General features: G+C 31.7%; 3 non-coding genes across 3 annotated transcripts; all 3 read right to left on the bottom strand.

Annotated features, from left to right (window-relative positions):
- Nucleotides 1-2,929: 2,929 nt before the first annotated feature.
- Nucleotides 2,930-3,015, bottom strand: LTS14_010954. The gene has a single exon. It is a non-coding gene; the product is annotated as a tRNA-Ser (tRNA).
- A 500-nt stretch (nt 3,016-3,515) lies between these two features.
- LTS14_010953 lies at nt 3,516-3,586 on the bottom strand. The gene has a single exon. It is a non-coding gene; the product is annotated as a tRNA-Gly (tRNA).
- Nucleotides 3,587-8,832: 5,246 nt separating this feature from the next.
- On the bottom strand, nt 8,833-8,910 carry LTS14_010952. The gene has a single exon. It is a non-coding gene; the product is annotated as a tRNA-Lys (tRNA).
- Between the last annotated feature and the right edge of the window lie 1,746 nt (nt 8,911-10,656).

Below are 10,656 nucleotides of genomic sequence, written 5' to 3'. Positions count from 1 at the left end.
TCATGTGGATGAGCTAAGCCGACATCGAGGTGCCAAACTGCGCACTCAATTTGTACTCTCTGGCGCAATTAGCCTGTTATCCCTAGCGTAGCTTTTTCAAAAATCCAAGACCTTTCCTTTCTGCATCTTGTGATCATATGCCCCGCTTACGCGACTGATAGACTTGTATGTCAAACAGTAAAGCAAGATTAAGCCATTAAACTTTTCAAGTTGAATAAAAATCGTCTTAAATCTAAGCAAAGAAATAAGACAAATAAACATAACACTAGCTTTTCTGACTAATTGATATGATTTCAACATCTATTTTCCATATAGTGAAAATCTTACTTAAAAATTTAGATTAATCTAACTTAATAGAAATGTAATTGAATAAATTATTATTATAATTAATTGCAAACTAAAATGTTAATATTACGTGTAAGCAAATATAAAGTTTGTTAACACGTGATATTGACCTGTAAACCCAATATCTATAAGGTTTACAAATTTACAAAATTAACTTTGGATACACCCAGGTACTTTTTATGGGATCTGTGCCCCGCATAAACTATCCACTAGCAAATGTCTCCTGGCCAAGTGTATAAATACACGGCCCTTTTTCTTTTTGGATAAGCAAATGAGCTTATTTTACTTATATTTGCTGTAAATATGATAAACTAAGTAAAGGTGTTTCAATTTGATCTCGTCAACTACCTTATACACTACAACTGGTTTGGTCATATTCAATTGCTAGTGACAGTAAAGCTGCATAGGGTCTTCTCGTCTAACTAGAGGTAAACTGTATCTGCACAGTTATTCCAATTTCACTGAGACAATCATCGAGACAGCTGTTGTATCGTTAAATCATTCATGCAAGACCGCATTTAACGGCCAGGGTATTCCGCTACCTTAGGACCCTCATCGGTAAGGCCGCCATTCATTGGGGTATCCTTCAAAACCTAGTCTAACTTTGTGGACTAAGAAGATCCGTTAACCAGCCAACATCGGGCAGAAATCACACTCAATACTTTGATTTGACATCTTACGCAAAGTGCTTTGTTTTAATTAAACAGTCGTACAACACCATTTTATGTCTCCTATTATTTACCTGATATAATTCAGGAACAATGGCCCACCTTATCCCGAAGTTACGGTGTCAATTTGCCGAGTTCCTTAATGATTGTTATCTCAAACGCCTTTGTATACTCTACTTGCTTACTTGTGGTAGTATCTAGGTACGGTTAATGTTATAAACCTTTTTCCAGAACACTTTATACTCCTTCTAAAATGTTGTCAAGTTTATATAGATTTACCCATCGTTTAATCCTTTAGGGAAGATTAATTAACTTAGGGGCCGTTACTTTAATAGAGTTAATACCATAAGCTTAAGGCGAGGGGATATCCCTTTTTCGTTACTCATGCCAGCATTCTCACTTGGGATATTCTCGAGACATATAACAGGATTGCCCCTGTGTATATTTGTGCCTACACCACCCTCACAATCTCCTAGGAACCATGGAAATACAAGGTATGACCGATGCAAGCTCTCTCTTACTTAATATTAAAAATATCTAGTCTAAGATATACCCAATGTTCTGCTACCCTAGAAATAAAGATATTACTATATTAACAAATGTGTTTTATGTAAAAATAATAAATTTACTTTATCTCTAGACAAGATGTCGGTATATTGTTTAGATCCGCTAAATTTTCGGTGCCTTTAACTCCAAAAATAAACCAGTGCTCTGTTACGAGGTCTTCAAAAAATGGCCGCTTCTAAGCCTATTTCCTGGTTGTATTCGAAAAAAACTTCCTTAATTTCACTTAACAATAATTTTGGAACCTTTAATACTTGTTCTGGGCTGTTTCCCTTTAGACATACAACCTTATCGTACTATGTCCGAGAGTTCAAAATCCATCATTGCCCTTCCGAGAGCAAATTCCCACTGATAGAGTCTTCACGACCCCCCAATGTATACAAGCTGACTTTTTTTTACCTTAGAGATAAAAACTAATCATAACTTGTCTGGGATCACAATTCTGTACCTGCTATGATGTTATTTAAACCACCTACTTATATAGGTTTCGCAGAAAACCAGCTATCCTAGTCAGTTTTGTCTTTCACTAACTTACCACAATTCTTTGGATATCTTTACAACGATAAGCCATTCGGGCTTTTATAACCCTGATCATGGTAAGATCACTAGGCTTCGGGTCTAATACTAGATACTTACTCATTATTTAATAATTGGTTTATCTGGGAAAAGGGAGTTACTTAGTAAAGACTTTTTAATTTAAAGCTGTGAAATAGAGCATAACTCTTAATCATAGCCATATTATTATTTTAGACTTGCCAAACCCTTTTTCTCGCATCTAATACTAACTTGCTGACCCATTATGCAAAAGGTACGCTCTCATTATTTATTTATTTTTCACTTGAGCTGCTTATAAAACTACTATTTCAAATATTTCCCTCACGCTACTTGTTCACTGTTGCTTGCATATCATATTTAGCCTTAGAGAAAGGTTTCCCTAAATTCAAACAGAATCATTTTCCATTTTACTTTAAAGGCTTTTCTGTGTTAATTTTTAATTAACCTTATCAGAATCTCATTTGATTTTTATTCCTGAAGCTAGTAAGATATTTCAATTCACTTCGTTTCTAATTGGATTTTTCCAAGGATTTATAGGAAATTTCCTAATTCGTCTTTGTCCTATGATATACAGCTCTCATATCCGTAATAGTTTCTTTATATACTTAAGATCATGTAAATGATCAAATATTACATTACATATCAAATACAATATTAATACGAAGATTAAATATTCATACTATTCGGGTTATTATGATTCGAACATAACTTTTCCTCAACCCAAATGAGGCGCCTAACCAACCCGGCTCTAACCCGTGCATATACTGGTTTAAGTAAAAGATCCTAACCTTTTCACGCAGAGAATATCCGATTTGAACGGATGTGATTATATAAATCAAATGAGTTTCAAGCTCACCGCCTTAAACCGCTCAGCCAATTCTCTCTAAACGATATAACACAATATAATTAATTAAGTAGAGTCAACCATTTTTAGTTTAACTGTTGATTTCTCGACGACTTGAACGTCGAACATATTCTTATCAAAAATACACTTTACCTATTAAGTTAAGAAACCTTTATATTTAAGCCAAGAGCACCCAGACTTGAACTGATAAGTTGAAGTTTGAAGCTTCATGTTTTGCCAATTAAACTATACTCTTTTTACACACTTAACATGTTATGCTCACGTTTTTTTCGGAAAAGAATGGATTTGAACCATCAGGTGTTAAAACACAATATTTAGCAAATATCTCGCCTTACCTATAGCAACTTTTCCTGTACCATAGATTCACTATGATAGATAATGCATTATACATTTGGGATATAAGTGAATTTAGGTTTAGAAAACGAGTTAAGTCGGCCACGATCCGACATCTACTTTCTCGACAAGAAAGTCCTTTACCAATTAAGTTATTAACTCTTAGCACTAAATGGATTTTGTTTTACGGCCAACCGAATTCGAATCGGTGCACATCGTTTGGAAGACGAACGGTCTACCATTAACCTATAGCCGTTTGCCAATACACCGTTTAAGTACATAACTAACACTTGGTTTAAAGTTTAACTCATTCTTTTTTTTTTATGGATACAAGTAAGATAGTTTCAGCATATTAATGTATAAAACTAAAAACAAAACTCAGCAAAAGATTTTCTTTTCACTAAAGAAAAAATTGTTTTCTGTAAAATACCAAGAATTTTATCGTTATATATTAACAAGATGAGTACTAAACTGTTCCGCACAATGAACTTTTTAACTGGCAGTTACAATGCACAGTAAGTATCACAATTTATATGTGTTTAAAAATAAACTTAAAACTTTAAGTTTTTTTTTATCTTTGTTCTTCTTTTTGCTTATTTTATTTTTCTAGATAGGGATAATAAAGCAAATATCACTACGATTAATAAATTATTGTCTATGGCATATAAATACGGAATTAACATGTAGAATGTTAAGCCTACTAATATATATAGTGCGTAAGAAGTAACAACTCCTGTATCTAAGTTTGAAATATTGCTACTTAACGTAAGTAATGCTTTTTCCAATCCAAAAGGTCCAACCAGTTCTATGGAACCTTTATCAATGACTTTGGTAGTCTGCCCACCTAATTTTAACACAAAATCTGTTATATATTTGTTATAGAAAAGTTCAACTAAAAAACGTTGGTTGAAAAATCCATATATGTTATATCCTGTTCTTGTCATCTTAAAATTAATTAATGTTTTAGGTATAAATTCTGAAATTATAATAGATATAAAGCTTAACCCCACAGTTAATATTAAAGGTAGAATTTTAAACATAACAGGTACAGCGAATTCAGTTTCTATCATTATTTCATGAGAAGGATGTATAAATATACTATTATCTGCGAAAAAATTTGAACCAATTCCTATAAATATATCTTTGGTGATGTAACCAAAAAATATAGAAAATAGAGCTAAAATGATTAAAGGCATACTCATGAAAATATCCCCTTCATGGGCATGTTTGTAATTAACAATAGGACCGTTAGGGTTGGTTAAGAATGTAAGATATAAAACTTTTACTGAATAGAGTGTAGTAAACATTGCACCTATTGTAGATATAAAATACACCACTATACTAGAAAAGCAGAATTGACCATATGCGGATTCTATTATTAAATCTTTCGAATAAAATCCTGTCATAAAAGGAAATGCAACTAAACTTAATGAAGCAATCAGCATAACCGAATAAGTTAAAGGTAGGAAAGATTTTAAACCTCCATATTTTCTGAAGTCTTGGTTGTCTGCTACAGCATGTATAACTGCTCCAGCACCTAAGAATAACAGACCTTTATAAAACGCATGATTTACAAGATGGAATATAGCTATATTGTAGGAAGAAAGTCCTATTGCTATAACCATCATACCTAACTGACTCATGGTTGAGTATGCTATAACTTTCTTAATATCTTGTTGAAACAAACCTATTAAAGAACTAAATATAGTTGTAATTGCTCCTATTCACAGACATAGCAACAAGACTGTGTTGCTGTATTCTATTAAAGGGGAACTACGCATTAGCAGATAGACTCCTGCAGTAACCATAGTAGCTGCATGTATTAAAGCAGATACCGGTGTAGGTCCTTCCATGGCCATAGGCAATCACACATGTAATCCTATTTGAGAACTTTTGGCCATTGCACCTATCAATAGACAGACACCAACAATCAATATTACGTTGTCGCTAATAAACGGAGCCACTGAAAATACAGTAGAGTAGTCTAAGTTACCAAATGCTCATAGCATGGCAAACATACCTATAGTTAAGAAACAATCCCCTACTCTATTTGTTAAAAAGGCAGATATAGAGCTTTGGTTTGCTGCTATTCTAGTGAACCAGAAACTTACAAGTAGATAAGAACAGACACCTACACCTTCTCATCCGACAAACATAAGTAAGTAATTATCGGCTGTTACAAGTATTAACATCATAAACGTAAAAAGACTTAAATAACTGAAAAATCTTTGGTTGTGGGGATCATGACTCATATACCCTATAGAATAAACATGAACCAATGAAGAGACAATAAGAACAGGTATTAACATAGATACTGTTAGAGAGTCAAAATTAAAACTTCAGAGTACATTTAATGATTCTGAATCTATTCATCTGAAAAGTTTAACAGAAACAGGTATACTATTTAAACCTACTTCTAAAAAGGCTAATACAGCTAAAATTGTTGTCGTTATTACGGATGTACATGCTATTATATGAGATCCGCTCACACCTATTTTTCTTCCAAAAAAACCTGATGATATTGAGCTTAATAGTGGTAATAATATTATAACTAGATACATTATTTGAATTCTATTGCTATACTTCCTCTTAATCTATAGAAGGCAACTAAAATTCCTAATCCTATGGCAGACTCTGCCCCAGCTATTGATATAATATATATAGCATAAATTTGCCCCAATATATCATCAAAGCTAAGTGAACTAAGTAAAATAAGAAATGTTATAGCTAATAACATTATTTCAATAGAAATTAGCATTAATATGATATTTTTTCTGTTTAAAACAAAACCTAAAACTCCTATTAAAAAGAGTATCAATGATAAATTCATTTATTTTTTTTTTTAATTTTGAATTTGCTAGAAAGATACCTTTAGTTAATAATATCCCTTATACTGCTAACAACACTACTTTACACAATCTGGTTAGAAGGATTTATAGTGTTTTTTCCAACCACCAGCAAATCGTCGCCTGTCTTCTTGACTTGCTCAGAGTGCAAAACAAATCATGTAGTAGGCAGGTTTAGTACTGGTCTTTCTAGAAAAGTCCTAGGTCTAGATAATACATGACAAGCAGTTAATGTACCACCTATTCTTACTTTCGCTTTATTTCTATACGGAGATAAATTAATGTTCTTGATGGGCTCTACATCCCTATTATTGTTGTCAAAGATGGCCACGAGTCTAGTATTCCTATTAATCGAACCTATTGTATGTGAAGACTCCCCAGGTTGTATCTCAATAGATGGCTGTACCAATACATACAATAGATCTATAGGTTTAAGCGAAGGATTTTTTTTTTAACGGTGTGTAAACCATGTTTACCTATAGTCTTATTAGAGGAACTAGGTTTTTCCATATATGCAGCACCTATTAAAAGTATTACTAAAACAGTACATGCACAAACATGTAAACTATTTGCACCTAGGTGCTTAGAAAAGGAAGAAACTAATTGTATTAGTGTATCGTGCAGAGTGAATACTGCTGATCCTGTTGATGCTGGCAATTCTATGTATGAACATGACAAGAACATAGCATCAAAATGAAGAACAGGTGGATTTAAATCAAAAATATAATTATTCATGGTAACATCTTTTGTCATTATGAAGTATAAAAGAGGCTCAAGAAATAACTCTAACATAGAGTATATTATTGTGATTTTTATCACAAGTATAGAAAATAGTATAGATTTGTCTTTTCTAGGATAGAAAGCGGTTAGTGTAAGAATAATTGCACTAATCGTAAATATAAATATGTTAAAGGTTTGAGTGAAGGTTGTTACATTAAATAAACCTCCATAAATACCTATTCCATTTGAAAAGGGTTTAAGAAAAAGGTTATTTCATGCGAGAAAACTAGTGGAGATTAATCCTAGGATTACAACTCTGGAAAATAGTATCGATTTGTCTTTTCTTAATGTTAAGGCGTTTGAAAAAAGTAATAAGATTAATAATGATATAAGCATTTTTTTTTAGCGTAAAATAGCGTATTAGCGGAAAGAGGTTTATTTTTTTTATATGCAGTATGTTTATAATAGAGAAATATTACTAGGAATTATGTCAAAACTATATACGATACATGGCATCAACACTATAAACGCTATTACAATAGGTAGTAGTATTGTTCAAGAAAACGACATTAGTTGGTCAAAACGTATTCTAGGAAAAGAGGCTCTTACTCAAATAAATACAAATATCATAATACAGGCTTTACTCCCTATAGTTAGACCGTATATTAAACCTTCAATAATAGGACTAGATAATGATGAAACAGCGCTATTTAGAATGTGACCTTCATAAGTACCTTGTAAGGCAAAATAAATGAATGTGTAATCTAATAAGTAACCACCCAGAAAAAGTATACTATTTAATATACAAATAAGTACAATACTTGCGTATTCAGCTAAGAAGAAGAATACAAATATAACTGCAGCATGTTCTGTCATAAATCCACTAACTAGTTCAGATTCTGCTTCGGCCAGATCAAAAGGAGCTCGGTTAGTTTCTGCTACAGAACCTATAAAAAATATAACAAATATAGGGAATAATGGCATAATAAATCAAATGGCTCTTTGAGTTTCTATATCTACAGTTAAGTTTAAACTTCCTGTTAACAAAACTACTAACAATATTGCAGAACTTAAAATCAACTCATAACTTATTAGCTGTGCTGTACTTCTAAGTGAACCCAGAAAAGCATATTTTGAGTTAGCAGATCATCCTGCCAGTAAAATTCCATATGTGGATAATGAAGAAACTGCTAGCATATACAATATACCCAAGTTAAAATCTCATATTGCAAGTCCAGGACCATACGGTATTACAGCGTAGCCTAATAATGAAAAAATTAAAGTTATTATGGGACCTAAAAAGAATAATACAAGATTTGCTTGTGTAGGTGAAACATATTCTTTTAAAAGAAGCTTCAGCGCATCTGCAAATGCTTGTAGAAGACCATAATACCCCACAATATTGGGGCCTAGTCTTCTTTGCATACTTGCCATAGTTTTTCTCTCGGCCACCGTCACAAAAGCTACAGTTAAAAGTGCTGGAACCACAACAATGATGACTTCAATTATTGAAATAAGTGTAGGAAAATATAACATGTTTATGAATCGGTAATTTAAGGTAAGTTCAGAAAACATCACACTTTGATAAATGCACGATCTTAGTTTAGCCTTTAAATAAAATATACAGACTTAAATATATCTGATATTTATTATTATTTTTTTTTATACCTAGAAAAAAAATTAGATTGAAGGGAAAATATAATATTTCTGCATCTTTTGTATTACATGGCTAGAATTTAAATAACAATCGTATAGGAACGTTATCCATTACGAAAGTGTCTGTTAAATGCTCTATATTAGGTTGTAAAATAACCAAGTTTTACGAATTAAGTTGATAATGAACTTTTAAACTAAAGGTATAAGACTGTAATGTCAGCTTCAAATTTTTTGTTATTAAGCGTTATCTTATTTCATAATACTTATAAAAAATAAAGAATAAATATAAGGGCTATGAGATTCGAACTCATATTACAATGATTAAAAGTCACATACTTTACCGTTAAGTTAAGCTTTTTTTTTATTCAGTTATATATACACATATATATTTTTTTTTATTGTCTTTACGTAAAAGGCTTAATGTAATTCTAACGCATCCTTAATGTAAGAACAAGATAAAACTACAAACACTTGGGCTTGTATAAAGGCAATTCCCAGTTCTAAACCAGAAAAGGCTATTATGAATGCCAATGGAAATAAACCTAAGAAAAAGAAGACTAGTCCTGAGTTCATGATATTATACGTGAATCCACTTAAGATATTCAGAAGCATGTGACCAGACAAGATGTTTGCTGCAAGTCTTAGACCTAATGAAACATTTCTTGCTAAGTAAGAGATAAATTCGATTAAAACTAATAAGGGAAGTAGACCTAAAGGACATCCAGATGGTACAAAAAGAGAGAAGAATTTTAATCCGTGTCTACTTAATCCTAGAATAGTTGCCCCTAAAACTATTGTAAAACTTAGTGAAAAAGTCAAGATGAAATGACTTGTAGGAGCAAAACTGTAAGGAACCATTCCTATTAGATTATTTACTAATATGAACACAAATAGTACGTACATAAACGGAAAGTATGCTTGTCCTCTTTTTTCATTTATTTGGTTAACTACTATACTATGAACTGTAGCATAGACAGATTCTTGACATAAAGATCAAGAATTTGAAATTATTTTGTTGTTATTAGTGGACATAAGGTTTAGTACAAAAACTAAATATCCTCCTAACGTCAAATATAGACCGATATTTGTTAATGATAAAGATAAGTTACCTAATATAGGCGCGTCCAGACTTATAAGATTTCTTATTTCAAATTGGTCCAGTGGGCTTTTTATGTTTAAAAACATTTGCATGTAGATGTTGTATGTAGATTTATTATTAAAAAAGTAAGGATTGTTAAATATGTGGTTTTACGTATGTATAACGTTAGAGTTTACTAATAAAAAGACGTGTTGAAAATAAACGAACAAATCTTGGTAATATATACTTTGAGAAAACATAGATTAATAAAACAATCACTGTAAATGCAAAAACAACTTGGTTCATAAAGTAAAATGGAACTAATTGAGGCATAGATTTAAATATAGTATGTATAGGTATGTAAAAGAAAATACCTTAATTTAATTAAAAAATGAAAGATTGAAAACGGTCTACTGAGGTCCTATTTTTCTCTTTTCTCGCTTATTTGCAAGAGAACTTTTAACGTTTTCTTTTTCCTAACGCTGATGTGTTTTATCAATTGTCTTCATAACTACCTGAGGCTAATGTTCTACGTAAACATCTCAATCTGAGTTCTTCTACTCTAAGATAGGTTTCTGTATCTTTCTTAGCTTGAAAAGTTTCTTCGTGCTGTATTTTAAAAAGATTTGGATCTATTTTGTGACGTGAACAAAGCACATCTGTAAAATCCTTATTTGCTTCGGCAACCTGGGCTTTGTAGTATTTGCATATATCAACAGATTGCTCTATTCTTCGCAATAATACATCATAAGTTGTTTCAGGTACCATAGCAAAAGCTTCTCTGAAAAATTATACTCCTATAAGGTGCATTAAACCTAAAAAGATAACAATTAAAGCCGAAGGAAATTGCCATTTAATTATAACATTAAAAATCTATTTAAAAATATATAGTTTCCTAGTTAAAAGATGTTTTTTTTTTCCTCAAATTTGCTTTGACTTGTATGTAATTCCACTAAGCTATTTTCAAGTAAACTAATTACGGGAACTATTATCAAGAAATGTGCAAAGTATAATACTGTACTTATT

The sequence above is a fragment of the Recurvomyces mirabilis genome (assembly GCF_035927965.1).
Source record: "Recurvomyces mirabilis strain CCFEE 5264 chromosome Unknown scaffold_67, whole genome shotgun sequence".
In the NCBI taxonomy this organism is placed as follows: domain Eukaryota; kingdom Fungi; phylum Ascomycota; class Dothideomycetes; order Mycosphaerellales; family Teratosphaeriaceae; genus Recurvomyces; species Recurvomyces mirabilis.
Note: the sequence above shows the minus strand (reverse complement) of the source record. Positions and strands in the feature narration are given on the sequence as shown.